The sequence below is a fragment of the Panthera pardus genome, unplaced genomic scaffold (assembly GCF_024362965.1).
Source record: "Panthera pardus isolate Hobbes unplaced genomic scaffold, ASM2436296v1 HiC_scaffold_17, whole genome shotgun sequence".
NCBI classification, from domain to species: Eukaryota; Metazoa; Chordata; class Mammalia; order Carnivora; family Felidae; genus Panthera; species Panthera pardus.
This window is the reverse complement of record NW_026526732.1, coordinates 62,420,120-62,438,383: the sequence shown is the minus strand read 5'-3', so window position 1 is coordinate 62,438,383 and position 18,264 is coordinate 62,420,120.

Genomic DNA, 18,264 nt, shown 5'->3' with positions numbered 1-18,264 from the left:
AGAAGGGCGCTGTCGCTCATTAACACTGTACCGAATAAGGTGTATTTTTCCTGTTCAACATTTGTTAGCTGCTTTGAGACAGCTTTTCATATCTGATCTGATGTGGAAAGTCTTCTGATTGGGTGGCACTTAACTAAATCAAAAATTCACCTACTGGAACTAGCTCCCTACCCTGAAGCTCCCTGAGAGCAGGGACCGTCTCCATGGCACCCTCAGTGCCCATGGGCACAGGACATGGAACTCAAGGTCCCCAATAAATATTGTTCTTGAAGTGGAATGAACTGAGTGAGAGAGAAAGAAAGAGTAAAATCAAGAGTGAGAGGAAGCTTTCTTATTCTGGCTCCTTCCCCAACTACTTCCCTCAAACCCAAAAGCCTCCAGTGTTTGCTTTTATTCACTCTTTTTGACTTGAACCTCTCTTAAATGACCATGTTGAATATATATATATATACATATGTATATATATATATATTCAATATATATATATATATATATATTTTTTTTTTTCATTTTGAAAGGGATGAATCCAAGTTTTCAGAGTTGGAATGACAGATTCTGTCCTTCCTAACTTACTAGATAAATGTACCACCACAACCGTTCCAGTAACTTTTCCCATTTGACTCTAAATAGTTATCATGAAATAATTATAGATGCTTTCTCCTGTTACGTGGAATAATTGCCTTTCCCACCCCCACCCCTGAACTTATTCACTAAGCTTTAATCATCACAAAAAATTTATTTATGCAAGGAAATGGCAAGTTATTCACTCAGCTCATTTTATTCGCCATTGTCTTCTGATTTCTTCACACTACTTAATTTAGCACGTCAAGGTGAAACGATTAGTTTATCTCACCTTGACACAGCTACAGTCCACTGACAAAACACGTTTGTGACATTCTTGTTGGATACTTCCTTTCTAGTAATAGCTATCTCCTGAATTACTTATCGTGGGACGGTATTTCCAAGTCAGAGTAAGTATGTGACCAGCAGGTAAATCTGGCTGATAATAAATCAGAACAAATAAGGGCATCAAAGAAAATGGCATCTCTTAGGACCACTACACATGATAAGTGGTTGTTTCAGATCAACATCTGCTTTTACTCGTCTTGATGATAAGAAAAGCCCAATTAACACCCGCCACTTAAAAAGATGCAACTTTTTATTTATCTGAGTCTCTACTGCTAAAAACCTTGCCAGATTTACAATTCTAAAGACAACAGCTTTTTGTAAATGTGTTTTATTTGCAGTTATAATATCTATAGTTAAATCAGTTCATTAAAAATAGAGTTGTAAACTATCTCTCAAACTGCCATATTTGAGTGTTTAAAACAAAATGATTAAATCATATTCTTACACTGCATTTGGGTAGAACTGTGAAGTTGTCTAGTATACAAAATAATGTCCTTAGTTAGGAAATCCTTTCTTAATTAAGATGGAGGTTAGGCCCATGTAATTTTATATTACACATCTAGTCACTCAACCCAGGATTAAATAAGCATGGTCCCTAAGCACTTCACCGTGGTAGTATTTGCTACACTTAACTTTGAAAGAGCTGTTACCCCTCTCGGTCTCAGGGCAAATGAGCAACAGTGTATAATCCATGGAAAGTGGACATCCATGACACCTTCTTAAGCCCAGAACAACCATGTACTACACCAGAGGTGCAGAGCCTTCAGTCTTGGTGAAAGCAGGCTGTGTTTTGCCTTTTGAATTATATTATTTTTTATAGCCCTACTTGGCTTCATTCTTTTCAAGAGAAAGCTAAGGGACTTCTTTCTTTTAATAGGAGCTGAAAAGATCCTAGGGTTTCCACCAGGCTCTGTGGTGGAAGAAACCCTGTGAGTGAGGGTGCACCGGTCGGAAAAGGCACTCTGGAGGGAAAGCCAGAGACCTGTGTCCCAAGCGCAAGCCTTCGCTGCTAATTGTGTGCTTTGGGTCTGTCTCTTAATCGCTCTCTACCTTTATGTCTTCATTGTTAAAATAGGAATACTAATAGCTGCCCTGCCTGCATCGTTGTTATGAGGATCAAATGAATTAATAAATGGGAGAGTGCTTTGGAAAAGTTAAAAGTGCCACTCAAGCGTTAGCTATTCTTATTTGGCTTTCATATTCTTCGGAAACCCCATTTATAATAAGGCCCTCCTGGAGAAGTAGCTGTTTCTTGAAATCCCATGAAAGCTTTGTCTTTGTATTATCTCTTACGGGTTCCTTTGGAAGTTCAGCAAGTCTGGCTGTTCCCTACTGTGCTGTGCATACATTGCCCAAAGCGATTCCACAATGGGCAGCCTGCTCCGCGCATGCGCACGGTCAGCTGGTGAGGATTGGCGCCGTGCTGATGGCATGAAAAATACATACGCTATTTATTGTGTTTTTCTCATTACAAAAGTAATTGTTGGGGGGGGGGGGAAGGAAGCGTTTCACTTGCAACAGCAAGGAAAATATTTAAGGATACCAGATATTTAGGGATACTTGCCTAAGGCAATGTCCCCTCGAACAACAAAATTGGGGAAGCCTTAAGCGAAGGATGCACACATTCATGACGGGGCTTGGCAAAGGACCCTTCAGTATAGGATTGGGGCAAAAGTCATCCTAAGTTGGCAGAGTTCAGGTCCTAATTGATTGAAGTCTCTGGAGGGCCAACAAGGGTTATTACCAACAGTTCTCTCTCTCCAGTTAGTCCCGTCTTCGAAGGCTCAGAGGGGGTTCGGTCCTCAGTCCCACAACAGGATCAAGAATATAAGGTCAATTTACTTTTGAGATAGCACTGGGAGTTTTACCACTGATTTATTTTTCTGCAAATTTAACATATCCCAGGGGTTCTGCAAGAAATGTGCTTGGGCAAGTAGCACCAGTCTTGAGAAAGAAGAACAAAACTGGAGATGGCACCATCCCAGATTTCAAAATATACCACAAAGTTGTAGTGATCAAAACAGTATGGTACTGGCACAAAAATAGACACATAGATCAATAGAAGAGAATAGAGAGCCCAGAAATAAGCACACACTCATATGGCCAATTAATCTACAAGGCAAGAATATGCAATGGGGAAAAGACAGTCTCTTCAACAAATGGTGTTCTGAAAACTGGACAGCGACATGCAAAAGAATGAAACTGAACCACCTTCTAATACCATACACACAGAAAAAAACCCTCGAAATGGATTAAAGACCTAAATGTGAGGCCTAAAGCCATAAAAATCCTACAAGAGAATATAGGCAGTAATTTCTCTGACAGCACCTGTAGCAGTGTTTTCCTAGATAAGTCTCCTAAGGCAAGGGACACAAAAGCAAAAATAAACTATTGGGACTACATCAAAATAAAAAGCTTTAAAAATTTTCCTTTAATGTTTATTATTTGAGAGAAAGACAGATAGAGCAAAAGTGGCGGAGGGGCAGAGAGAAAGGGAGACACAGAATCCAAAGCAGGCTCCAGGCTCTAAGCTGTCAGCACGGAGCCAGATGCGGGGCTCAAACCCAAGAACCACGAGATCATGACCTGAACTGAAGTCAGATGGTTAACTTAGCCACTCAGGTGCCCCCAAATAAAAAGCTCTTGCACAGCAAAAGAAACCATCAACAAAACAAAAAGACAAGCTCCTGAATAGAAGATTTTTACATACCCTTTTTTGTTTTTTAAGTTTATTTATTTATTTATTTTGGGAAAGAGCTTGCATAGGGAAGAGGCAGGGAGAGATGGAAAGAGTGAATCCCAAGCAGGCTCCACCCTGATGTGGGGATTGATCCCAGGGAAGTGAGAGCAGGACCTGACCCCAAATCCAGTCAAACGCTTAACAAACTGAGTTACTCAGGCATTCTGATATTTACACATTCTTAATAGAACATTTTGAATTGACAGAAAAAATATAAATTACTTTCAATCTTACTATCTAAATATAAGCATTGTTAATGTTTTGATACATATCATATACAGCCTTCAGGCCTCTTTCCACGTATACATAATACATGTTGTATATTTGGAAATATACGTGTTGTTATGGAGAAGATATTTGTTACTTTCCCCCTCTCTACACTCTTATGTTGAAGCCTGACTCCCAATGCGACTGTATTTGGCAATAGGGCCTCTAGGAAGTAATAAAACTTAAATGGTGTCATAAAGGTGGGTCCCCAATCCAACAGGATGAGTATCCTTACAAAAAGACGCACCAGAGAATCTCTCTCCTCCCTCCCCCATCAACCTTGTGAGGACAGAGTAAGAAAGCAATGGTTTTCACCAGGTACCAAATTGGCCTTCCAGCCTCCAGAACTGTGGGAAATAAGTTTCTGTTGAACCATCCCATCTATGGTGTTGTGTTACAATAGCCTGAGCAGACTAAAACATGTGTACTATACACTGCTATATCATTTGTGTTTTTCATTTAGCAGTAGATGATGAACATTTCTCTGTGCGTTACTATTCTACAGTGTGATTTTTAATGGCTTTAAAATATGATAAAACGTGGGCGCAACCTAAATTTTTAATAATCCCTATTGGACATTTTGACGATCTTCAATTTTTGGTTATTATAAATAATGTTGTAATGAATACCCTTGGATATTTATCTTTTTACATAGCTCTCATTCCTCAAAGTAGAACTGCTGGATCAAAAAGAATGAATATTTTAAAAGCTTCTGATGTATGCATTAAAATGTCCTCCAGAAAGACTGTATCAATTTATACTTCTACTGACAGTTATCTGAGGTTGCCTATTATCAAGAACTCCCACCAACAGTAGGCACTATCATTGTAAAATGGTACTTATTGGGGCCCCTGGGTGGCTCAGTCACTTAAGTGTCTGACTTCTGCTCAGGTCGTGATCTCATGGTTCATGAGTTCGAGCCCCACATCAGGCTCCATCCTGACAGTGTGGAACCTGCTTGGAATTCTCTCTCTGCCTCTCTCTATGCCCCTCCCCACTCACGCTCTCTCTCTCTCTCTCTCTCAGAAAAAAAAAAAAAAACTATAAAAAATATTTTAAAAAATAAAATGGTATTTGTTGATCTGAAGGCAAAGAGGTATCTCATTGCTATTTTAATTTGTATTCTTAATTCCTAAATTAATGAATTCTGTTTATTTTTGGATTTATTCTTTAAGGATAGAAAAGAAAGAACATCCGTCTTAACATATAATTATTAACACTTTATTACTAAAATCTTAATTTTTCAATATGACATTTGTTTTATGACATACACTTTACCACGTGCAGAGAACACTTGATGTATTCACCAATCCTGCAGCTTCTAACACAATTTCACTGCTTTATTTTTCATGATTCTTAGAAGACCCCAGAAACATGGAATTTTTATAGGTTTTAAGGAAGCTGGAATTTAAGTCTGAATTAGCCTTAGAAAAACTTCTAGGAATCCTTAATACAGAAGATTATGAGATGCTTCAACATAAATGATATGCTGGTAATATGGCAATAGAATTTTCAAAATAGGTCATTTTAATTTTACTACCTGGATATTTTTTTCTATATGCCTTAATTATCCATTCTTAATCTTCATTATGGCACATAGCAGATGCAAAATAAATATCTGCTAGATGATTGAATGGAATAATGGAAGAATCATCTACTGTGTTCTCATTTTAAACCGAAACAAATCATATCTATTCAAAACCATTTTAAATTAATGATTATAATCAACCTATTTCTATCCCCAATGCAATCCTCCTTTACATTCTTCTCTGTTATGATAAATTCTACTTCTTTTCTTGCCACGATCTCCTGAAAGACCATCTTTCTAGAAACTACTGAGTGGCTAAAGAGTCAAGGAAATGTGCTTCTAATGCTCTAACTCCATGACCATGCCTTCCGCTGAATTTCAAAATAACACGGGATAAAATTAGGGAAAGCATGATTCACAATTTCTCTAAGTCACATGGAGAAAAAATGACATGTAAATTTCCTTATTTATTCTTTGGTTTAATCAGAAATCGCCATAGAAAATTTGCCCTAAGTTGACCTTGGAAAATTCATTGTTTATTTTTTTTTCAGCCCATTACCCCAGGAGGCTTGTTGATCTTTATTTTCTTTTACTGAGACTAACCTTGATGTACCCTCCACTTTTGTCCACTCACAGTGAAAATACCTTTTGTAAAAATTAGTGTCTATTTTACAGTCGTCTGTGAAGAGGCAATTGCTGAGAGATTTGTCATCACATTTTTGATTCAGTTTAAAAAGAGTTAAAAGCAATTTTCTTCAAAAAGACCAGTACAAAAGTACTCCTACATGTACTAGGCTTTCGGATGCCTCAAATATTTTCATGAATGAAAGCCCTTTTGGTTATTTTCATTATAGGAGAAATTCTTTTATGGAAAATTCAAACCAACAAAGAAAGCTCAGATCGCAGTTCTAACATTTTTCAGCAGAGTTGACCAAACATGGGTCCTAAATTGACGTATTATGAACACAATAAATAAGGTTTTAAAGGCTGGCTAACACTGCAGAGCTTTGGGAAACAGACCTCTCCTTTATGTATCTATCTTTCTGGGAGTTCATGGATCATGAGAGGACATGGAATTCGAAGACCTCTGGTTATTCTTACAATAGCCACAGCTAATGGACAGCTGGGCAGCAAGGGTCAGTCACTTCCTGTAGAATCATCTGTGATGAATTGTCCCTCTTGCCAGCTTGGGAGTGGAGGAACCCTTATATTGCCGACCAGAGTTATTAAAAGACTGCACTGGCATTGTAAAAGGTTAATTGCTAATGGATAAACAATGCAACTCAAGCCACTTCTGTTGAATCCCTACTTTGTGCAAGGCACAAAGACGGTAGTGTTGGAAGCCGTGGCATGGGCGGTGGTGGTGGAGTTGGTGGTGTGTGTGTCTGTGAGGGGAAGAGAGTTACAAAGAGGAATGACCTAGTCACTGCCCTCATGTGTGGAAATGCTCTAATGGAGGCAGAGCTAAGGGCTGTGGGAGCAAAGCGACAGGAGACACATACTCTAAAAAATAAGGAACAGGTATGAATCACCCAGTAGGAGCCCAATGGTTCTAGAATCAGGGTACAACAGATAGAAATTAAACTCCATGAAGTGGGTCAAAAGGCAATGAATAGTTTTAGAAAGAGAGACGTCTTATAGGTGGCCAAAAACATATAGCTTCAACAAATAAGGATTAGTCAATGAGAGAGAGAGAAAGACAGACAGACAGACATACACACACAGAGAGAGAGGGAGAATGGCAGAAGTCTCATTGTAAAAGAATTAGAATCTGAAATAGTCCAAACCACTTGGTGAGCCCTAACTCCTTTCAGGTTCTTGTCTGTGATAACTTACCTGTATGTAGAATATTTGCCCCATCATTAGAGTGCAAGCTCCAAGGAGGCAGCCAATTTGTCCATTTTGTTAATTGCTCCCCAAAGAGCATATGACACTAGTAAGCACATGAAAATATCAACAGAATGAACATATAGACGTATATGATGGATGACTTACCGAACTGCAAGGGAGACCTGTATTCCAGAAGCAAGGATTTGAGGAAATACACCCTTCCCTTATTATCAGGTTGTAGCATAAACCTGCAAAGAGCAAGAAATGTGTAGGCTATAGCAAGACACTGATTCCAATTTTTTTTTATTCTGCTGGATTGGCATCTAGGACCCAAGACGGACATAAAGATGATTCATTGATTCCATACTTTGTAAGGAAAGCAGAAAACAATTAGAAACAAACACCATCTTCAGAGCTTATGAAGATTTGGCCCAATTGGTTCTACTACTACAGGGATGGGGATTCAAAGGGGACACTGGAATCAGAAGTCATCAACTCAGTGGGGAGTGCTGCATGTGGTTTTCTTTAGCTTTCATCCTCCCTACCGGTCTTCAACCCCTGGGCCAAATTAGGAGGAAGGCTTTCAGAGAATTACTTGTAGAGATAAAGTTTGTAAGAAGAGGCCGCTGTTCACTCTCTGGTTGAATACGCACTATGCAATGTCATACTCCGGTGTACCAAGTGAGGGGGCATGGTGAGGAGAGAACACCAAAGACGTGTGACTGGACTTTCCCCACGTGGTGTGGCAAAAATGGCCGACTTCCCCATGGATCAAACAAATATAACAGAAGGTGGCTAAGCTGAAGTCCAGAGTGAAAGGATACCAGAAGCAAGAGGTAGTGGGGCCTATTGCTAGAGGTGAATGTGGATTAGTTAGAAAGGACTGAGCTGAGTGAGTCGGGGCACTGTGCCATAGAGAGAGGTATGACATCCCTGCAGGGCCTCCCTAAGGGCAAGAGCCCTCATGGAGAAAACCTGGCACAACTTCTGGCCTGGAATGCTCTCCCAGTGACCACCACCCTTCCTTCATCAGGCTACCTCCTCTGGACTCTCCGATCACATCAGCTCCCCAGAGAAGCGTCAGACCGTGATTATCTTTGCAATGCCTTGATTAATGGTTGTCTTCTCTTCTAGACTGCAGCCTTCCCAAGGGCAAGGGACCCTGGGACTTTAGCTCAGTGTGAGACTTTAGCAGCGCAATGCTTGGCATGAGGTTGCAGCCTGGTGGGTCAGGAGAGCCAGCCCTGGTTAGAACACCAGTGTTAGCATCTTCTACCTGTGCCACCTCTCTACACCTCAGTCTCTTCATCTATAAAATGGGGTAAAAAACATATTGTAAAGATTAAATGAGACAATACATATAAAGTGTGTGACTTAGTACGTGACACAATTCTTATCCACAAAATGGACAGCTTTTGTCTTTTCTGAGTCGCATTCAGTATTTGCTGACTTGAATTAACAAGAGCCAATGGTATTGGGTGCTCGCTATGCCAAGTACTGTTGAAATGCTTTACATTGACTATTTCTTTCCATCCCTCACCCCCCCCTAAGAACAGGGTACCACCATCGACCATATTTTACTGATAAGGGTGCTGACATGCAAAGAGGTTAAGTAACTTGCTCAGAGTTGCACTGTGATGCAAGTAGTAAAAACAGTTTAAGGAGCATCCCCGATCATGACATATATTATTGATTGCCAACGGGTTTGTTGTAAATGCTTCTTTATCTCTGGCACCCTCTTTTCTGGCCAAAAAACAGAATTTGTAGCAAACAGCCCCATCTTATATGAAAACGTTGATTTTTCTATAGCTATGTACTAAAAATATGTAATTTTTAAAAGCCCAAATAGTCGAGGGAACTTCCTCTGTAGTCGTATATATTATTTCTCATAACTCAATATAATATGTCATCTGCATCAAGGTCATTTTGTTATTTGCTTTTATTGGACACATGCAAATTTAGAAGATACCTTAAAATCTGCGAACCTTGAAGTACATAATCACCCTGGCATTGGTGTAAATATAAATCACTTAAAATATATCAAAGTAGGAATTCTAGGAATGTTTGATTGAGCAAAAAATCACAGACATCTATATTTGGCTATGTTTACATCTACCTATGTAAATAAGTGACTTTCTATTCATATTCATAAATAAGGAATTCAGCAATATTTTATCTTCACATTCTTACCTTTGAATGGAACTTACACATTGCTCACTGACCAATTTAACTTAAAAAATAAAAATTTGAGACACCTGAGTGGCTCAGTTGGATGAGCGTCCGACCAGCTCAGGTCATGATCTTGTAGTTGGTGAGTTTGAGCCCCGCGTATGTCTCCCTCTCTCTCTGCCCCTCCCCTACTCATGCTCTGTCTCTCTGTCTCTCTCTCTCAAAAATAAATAAACATTAAAAAAAATTTTTTAATAAAAACTTGAAGAAAGTAGTTCATTATTCACTTAAAGCATTTTACACAGAAAGCTAATAATTTTTTTCCAGTTGTTTAAATGATGTGCTGTACAGAGGTGCACAGTATTTCCCTCTAATCTCATCTTTGCTAAATGCACAGAGATTCAGGAACCTAGAAGTTAGGAGCTCAGGCTCTTGGGTTATACTGACCTGGATTCAAATCCTGACGTGACTTAGTCAAGATACTTAAGCTCCACAACCCTTAGTGTTTCCATCTGTAAAATGGGATGATAATATTTACCTCTCAGGGCTGTTGTAATCATTAAAGAAGATAACACAGCAGTCCCCCTTTATCCATAGGGACACATTCCAAGACCCCCAGTGGATGCCCCAAACTTCAGGCAGTGTGGAACCCTATCTATAGTTTGCTTTTTGCTATACATACATATCTATGATAAAGTTTAATTCATAAATTAGGCACAGCATGAGATTGACAACCATAGCTAATAGTAAGACTAGAACAATTGCAGCAATATATTGTAATAAGAGTTATGTGTATGTGGTCTCTCTCTCTCTCTTAAAATATCTTATTGTACTATACTCCCCTTCTTCTTGTGATGATGTGAGACGATACACTGCCTCCATGATGAGATAGCATCTTCTATCTACAGAAGACATAGACACTGTGACTCAGGGTTAGGCTACTCTTGAAATTCTGCCAATACTTCAAAAGGAATATCTGCTTCTGGACTGCTGTTGATCTCAAGTAACTAAAACCATGGATAAGATGGGACTACTGTAGTTGTGAAGGGCTGAACAGAGTTCATCTACATCTAGAAAAACAATTTCCAGTCATGTCTATTAGTGACTCCCATACAACACTTGGTAGATGTTTAAATGATTGTTGTTGAATTGAATCAAAATTCAGGAGGCAACTGTGGAGTCAAACAACAGAGTCTTAGTATGAGCCACTATTTAGCTTTCCCCCAACGCATTCAAATGCAGGTTGTATAGGACTCACCCTGAAAGTTTTTGAAAATTTAGGATTTTGGTACTCTGAAAATTCTGACTCCATCAGAAGGTGTGGTATAAGGCCACAAATGCATTTTTTTAAATGTTTTTACTTACTTTTGAGACAGAGAGAGACAGAGCATGAGCAGGGGTGGGGCAGAGAGAGAGAGGGAGACACAGAATCCAAAACAGGCTCCAAGTTGTCAGCACAGAGCCCGACACGGGGCTCGAACTCATGGAGTGTGAGATCATGACCTGAGCTGAAGTCAGCCACTCAACTGACTGAGCCACCCAGGCGCCCCAACACAAATACATATTTTTAAAAGCTCTTGCAGGGATTCTGATGGCTAGCCAAGTTGGAGAACATTGCCTCAAATGCACTTTGAATTCAATACAAAATTTCCCCAGTACTTCCATTGGCAGGATGAGCCCCCAGTAGAAGGGAACTGGATCCCAAGTGTTTCCTGGTTAAAGAATGTCCATATTGGGGTGTCTGGGTGGCTCAGTCAGTTAAGCATCTGACTTCGACTCAGGTCATGATCTCACGATTCCTGAGTTCGAGCCCCACATTGGGCTCTGTGCTGATGGCTCAGAGCCTGGAGCATGCTTCATATCCTCTGCGGCCCCCCTGTACCCCCCCCCCTTGCTCATGCTCTCTCTCTTTCTCTGTCTCTCTCTCTCTCTCTCAAAAAAAATAAACATTAGAAAAAAAAAAAAGAATGTCCACATTGCAGGATCTGCAGCCTGATTCCCAAAATGACTGTTTCAACTCCCTAAAGGTTTGGCCAGTGAGAAGAAGTCTCAGAATGGCATGAGAGAAACCATAGGGAACGGGACTGACCCTGAGCATTTTCCAAGATGTCAGTGCCCCCAACACAGGGAACAGCAGCTCCTCCCACCCGGAGATGGAACACATGGTGCACAGGTGAAAGAAAAACCCTACATCCTGATTGGATTTCTGCTCTTCTACATCTTTCTGTGCTATTACAAAGGCAGTCAGTAAATACTCGTGAATTAATTATTGTCATCTTCGAGCCAGCCTCCCATCATAGCAGCCCTTAATACATAACGCCTATGGGTTGTGAATCTAGCCAACAAAGTTGATTCAATGAATATGCCTTCCCCCCAAGTCCTATGACAAACTGCATACATTTTATTTCTCCCACCTGCAGGTCTGCTTTCTCCAGCCATGTGTGTTCATTCCCTCTCACACGCCTCCAGGCACGCCATGGAGTCACGTGCTCTAGGGTATAAATAACAGACCAACATTCATCTCTGTGGTGGCAGAGAAGCTGCTGCCACTTTCTCTCTCTTTCTTTTTTTTTTTTCTGGAAACCTGCCTTTGGTGTGACAGTATACTACAGCAGTTTGAAACATTTTCACAAAACATTTCTGAGTGAAGCGGGGAGAGGAGATGCGGAAGTGAAGATACTGCTGTGGCCTTCACACATCAGTTTATAACTTGCCTAAATATTTGTCATCATGTCAACAGCACTTAAGCATGAGCCAATAATTCATTTCAATCCAGATCTGTATTCTCTGAAGTGTTCTTGAGGGAAAAAGTTGCTCAGTGCTTCTGAACTTTTTATTCTGTTATCACTGGGAAAATATCTATCTTTTTTTTTTTTTACCTGTTTAGGATTTTCTTTAAGGAATGGTAACAAAGATGTAAATTCTAACAGAGCCGGCAGTGTGTCTATTTTTGCTCATCATTATGTCCTCCCTAGTTAGCACAATGAGTGACAACAGTAGGTGCTTTAAATTATTTTTTTAATCAGTGAAGACACACTTCAGAAACGAGAGTTAGAGGACCTCAGAAGACAAAGAGACCTTTGGAAGGCCATTTCAAGGAGAGAGAATCCCCCAAAAGATGGAAAATTCTTTTCTTCCAGTGCATACAGAGAGAAGAGAGGGAGAGAGAGAGAGTAAGGAGGGGGAGTGAAGAGAGAGAGAGGGAGAGAGAAAAGGTGGGGGGAGATAGAGGAGAGAGAAGGAGACAAAGAGAGAGGACAGGGAAGAGCATAATAAGACCAAAAGGACAATATGGTATTTTTCAAGGAAAGCAATTATGTCCCTTCTCCTTTGTTGCCCTTGATAACAAGGGGACTGCACACAACATATAGGTGCCTCGAGTAGAAGTTCCTGCAATGCCCCTCTCCATCTTCTAAGGCTGAAGTCTTGGCCTGGTTTACAAGGCCTCACATGACCTCGCCCCTGCCCAGATGTGAAGCTTTACTCCCATCTCCACCATCCCCTCCCAAGTGGGCGATATTCCAGCCATCTTGAATTTCCTTCACATTCTCTTACGTATGGGCAATTGGCTATACTGCCAGGAACATGTTCCACCCCTTCACTGGCCAATTCCCTTTTGTCCTTTAGGTGTCTGCTTAAATGTCATCCCTCCAGGAAGTCTCTCCAGGCCTTTGGGTTGGGCTCGCCCTGTCCCAGCATCTCCTAAATTGCACCATAAATGCTTGCATCACTGCCTCTGCCAAGACTGAAGACCATAGCCTCCAGGGAGCAGTGACCCAGCCTACGTTGTTCATCATTTTTTCAGCATTGAACACAGCCTGACACACAGTCCTTAAATATTTATTGAATGAATGAAGAAACTAAGAGAACGGAAGAAATCTGCAGCCTGAGCAAAGAGCAAGGGACCATGTCAGCAGAAAGATGGTGGGCGCACCGAGTCGGGGTTGGTTTTCCTGGCCTCTGTAGGATCCATTCTGGGGGGTCCCAGAAGATGTGGGAAGGTGAACCTAATGCACCTGAGCCCAGAATTATGTGTGGGAAACAAAAGAAAGCAAGAGTAAATTACTGCTGATAAGACTAACAGGTTTTGAGAATCAAAGACTATTTGCAGTTAACCCACTCATTTCGAGCTATATATATATTATGAAGCAGTTCTTATCGAATAAAATTGTCACATAACATCAGGCAGAAGTTCTCATCTCATTTTTCAAGTTTTATCCTGACTTATAAGGAAAGAACAATATGCCGACCAACATAATTCCATGCAACCATTTTGTAGAAAATTTATAAAACAAATAGCTTGATTTTAGTATACAGAAGCAATCAAAAAGAAAGCTTTTAATTTTAAGATTTATGTTTGGCGCCTAGGAAGCTCAGTCGTTTAAGCGATCGACTTCTACTCAGGTCACGATCTCACTGCTTATGAGCTTGAGACCCGAGTTGGCCTCTGTGCTGACAGCTCAGAGCCTGGAGCCCGCCTCAGATTCTGTCTCCCACTCTCTCTGCCCGTACCCCACTCACATTCTGTCTGTCTGTCTCTCTCAAAAATAAAAAAAACATTTAAAAAATTGCTTTTAAAAAGATTTGTGTTTTGAACATGGAGGTTATTCTAGCCAAGAGCTATTACTTTGGTTTTTGCCACCTATAATCCTATTTTGAGTGCGTATATGCTTAGGGTAATATCTCTACAAAAACCCTTTGTTATCCTGGTTAAAAAAGAGGGGGAGAGGGGCACCTGGGTGGCTCAGCTGATTAAGCATCCGGCTTCGGCTCAGGTCATGATCTCGCGGTTCCTGAGTTCAAGCCCCGTGTCAGGCTCTGTGCTGACAGTTCAGAACCTGAAGCCTGCTTCAGATTCTGTGTCTTCCTCTCTCTCTCTGCCCCTTCCCCGCTCACACTCTGCCTCTAAATAAGTGAACATTAAAGAAAAAGAAAAATAAAAAAAACAGGGAGAGTAATCAAGTCATAGTTATGAGGTGACCCGAATCATCGTATGTTTCTCGACTGCCTTAATTTTCTCATTCCAATGCAAAGTAATGTTGGACTGGGTCTCTCCTGCCAAGAGGCTTTCAGTCCCACTGTGGGAATGCAGGGTGGATGCATCGTGCACTTACCATCGAGGAGACAACAGTCCTGGATGCCCCAAGCACTTGGGGGTCCTGCCCTGCTGGGATGATTCCCTATTACCTGACTAGAGTTGTTAATTTGAATTTTGTTCCCTCATTTTCCATCTTACAATGGGAAATTTTCTTCTAATTTTTACAGTCTACCATTTTATTTAAAATTCTTATGTAATATACTTGATGTTATAATCATTTTGGGGTTTTCTATCATATGCTTGGTCAAGTGCTTTGCAAATAAGAATTGATGGTCCAGAAATTCAAGAAAAGAGAAACCTGGCAAAAAGCATTAACTTAATGAGAATATCTGTTATCTACAATTATTTATTTTTTATATCATCAACTGCTTCATTAGATGAGGAAAAACTATGTCCAATAATCCTTTGAATACTACCAAAGCACTTACCACATTAATAACAAACTATTACTCATTGATACATTATTCTAAGCATACCAGGCATTAATCAAATATCCTTTATCAGCCTGTGATAATTTTCATCTATGGGATAAGAAATTAGCTGATAAGTTTTAACGGATATAGAAATCACAAAGTCAAACTTCAAAAAAATATGGGGTTTCCAGAAATTGGAGAATGGATTAAAAACATGCATTAAAAAAGATGCTAGAAATGCATTAAATGTCATACCTTTGAAATTACCTTGTTTCTTAATTAGAATTCTTCAAGCATATCAATTGAACTTGTCCTCACTGAGAACCACACCCTAGGCAAATTCAAAGCATGGAAGGGAATTATTTTCTAGTTAATGGAGCATGTAAGTTTATTTTAATATTCAAGGTTATGATGGGTGAAATGTAAACTGGAAAGTTTTCCTTTTTATCACGGGTCATGGTATAATAGCACTACTTACTTTATGAAATAAATGTCCAATTACCATAAAACAAATGGAAGGTCATTACATTTTACTTGGCTTTTGTATGCAGTCTATGAAATGTGTTTCCTTACAAATTGGCACGCTGTAATACTTTTGTGTTTGTAGTCAATCCAGGGAGCCCAGCCTTATCTCTTCCTCATTACAAACCACATGGGCTCCATTCTAGTGGCGATAACTTAGTCTTTCTCATCACTGAACCTTTGCATTAATCATTCTCTCTTCTGTTTTTTTTAATGTTTTTTTTTTTAATTTATTTTTTGAGAGCGAGAGACAGAGTGTGAGTGGAGGAGGGGCAGAGAGAGAGGGAGACACAGAATCCAAAGCAGGCTCCAGACTCTGAGCTGTCAGCACAGAGCCCGGTGCGGGGCTCGGACCCACAAACCGTGAGATCATGACCTGAACCGAAGTCTGACGCTTAACCAACGAGCCACCCAGGTGCCCCAATCATTCTTTCTTCTTAAAATGACTTCTCCATTTCTTCCACCAACCCATGAGCCTTTTCTTCTTCAAGACATTTCAGAAACTCATTTCTCCTACACATGCCTTTCCTGGACTTCTTTAATCATTTATAATTATACATATGTGAAGCTTGGGTCAGTTATCTTAACTGACTACATAACCCAAGTTAACAGATGAGTCCCTTATTTTGACCTGAGAAAAGATTGCTAGTTTCAGCTCTCTACGTGTTTGTTTATTGGGAGAGGAGGCTAGGGATGGAAGAAAAGGACTAGTTAGGAGTGTGTGGCTCGATGCTAATTACCATCCTTGGAACAGAGTTTGCATCATATGCCAATATCACCCTTCGCTTTCGTTGTTCTTTGTTATCGTACACTTATTTCATTTGCGTCTGCCTGTCTCCGCCATTAAATTCTATTTATTCCTTCCATTTATGGTGAGTTTTTTGGAACCTACAATGTTAGAATTATTATGTGTTTCTCTGAGGAGGAGTGAGGTTACGTTGGTTGATGACGCCAAGGTCACAGACTCAATTGCCTTCATAGCCCAGGCAAGTTACCTAAACGTGCAGAGAGACACGGCGTTAGACAGGGAGCAGAGGCTATGTAAACTGGAGGGTACCCGCCCAGCCTAGAGGGATTCAAATGCAGAAATTTGCAACACCTCTGCCAGTCCAATTTGGCCTTCCAGTCACTAGTTTGCAACCCCCAGTGCCCTTATTTCTTGCTCTGAGCCTGTGAGGTATGTTGGTGGTGACAGGGTGATTAGCTACATTTTATTGGTGAAGGAATTGAGACACAGAAGAGTAACTTTTGTAAAAGTCACACAGGAAAATCAGCTTCATGCAGATGTCTTGTTCAAACAGAATAGATTGCAAAAAAGATATAATAAAAAAGCATGGTCTAAAACCTGGAAGTGATTGAGTCTGACTAATTCCCATAAGGAAAATATTTTCTAATATTTGGAAGCAGTTTTTCAGTACCTTCAGTAAGTTTTAAAAACAATGAAATCAGTCAGTCCCTTCACTATGATCTGGATATAAACACATACACACACACATGAACATACACACACACACACACACACACACGCACACACACACACTTTTATTTTTATGATAAAGTTATAATTACCCTGGGAAATTTGGCATCTTGTCCTTCCTGAGAGATTTTGGCTAATATGTGAACCACCTTTGATTTATAGAAAACTTCATTTTTAAGGGCAGGCTTGTTCCTTTCCTAGATATCCTACAGGTTTTCTTCAAGACTATGTTTTATTGCTCTTAGTTTTGATGAGAAAGGAAAGTTGGGTAAGAGATCCTAGAATCCACTATTTAATGTGAATGCTTTGAAATTTTTATCCACTTCCACTACAAGCTGAGGAGTAGGCAACGCATATTCTGCAAATCAAGCCCGTTAAAATTCCACTGCAAAGTGTGGACTTGACTGACTGCGAGTGGAGCTGTCAGCTCGTACAGGCATCACTGTCAAAGGGCCGTGTCATCTGTCAGTGTCGGTTCCAGCTCACTGTTCCACATAGAGGGAATGCACTGTTGCCTCCCAATTGATAACACGCTGCCAGAAGCATGTTACTTTCTCATCCGTCTTCTTGTAGCTGTCAAAAATGGAATCCATTAATTAGTTTGTTCTTGTGCATTTTAGTTGTTCTAAAGACATGTAAATTTCAAAGTAAGACAAATAAAAATCCCAACCCAAACCATGAGGCCAATAAGGGCTCAAAATCCCAAAGTGGCAGCTATTGCTGACAGTGGTGAGACTGACCAGCTAAACTCTGCCTTAAGTGAATGTAATGATGTGGCTAGTTTCCCATCCCTTTTAATGAGAGCGTGTTTCCCAAGGCGGCAGAGGGATGGAGAGTTAGAGCAAAAGGCGGGAGACGCCCTGAACATGGCTCTAACTAGTCAGGCAGTTTGACACAACTTAGGGAGTCTGGTTGCTGCTGCTACTGCATGATTACCTTTTTGTATGTTATTCCTCTCCAGTGGCTTTCAAAAAAAGTTTGATGGGCTTTATTTCCCTCATTTTGGTGGTCCCAGAAAGCCTGGGCAATTCCGTAAACTCCATGTACTTTAGACAGGGTGCCTCATGTGTAATTCACTTCGGCATTCCAATATACAGCATATCTATGAATTGAAGGAATATTCTATAAGAAAGTTGAAACAAATATATTGAACAATCTTTATGTCTGGTATAGCATATTGCAAAAATGAGCATGGTTCAGCTTAACCCAATTTTTTCTCTCTCCATCTTTTCAAGTCGGTGATGAAGGATCACACTGACAGTAAATTATTTTATTCTATTCAATTCAATAAGCATTTATTAAGTGACTACT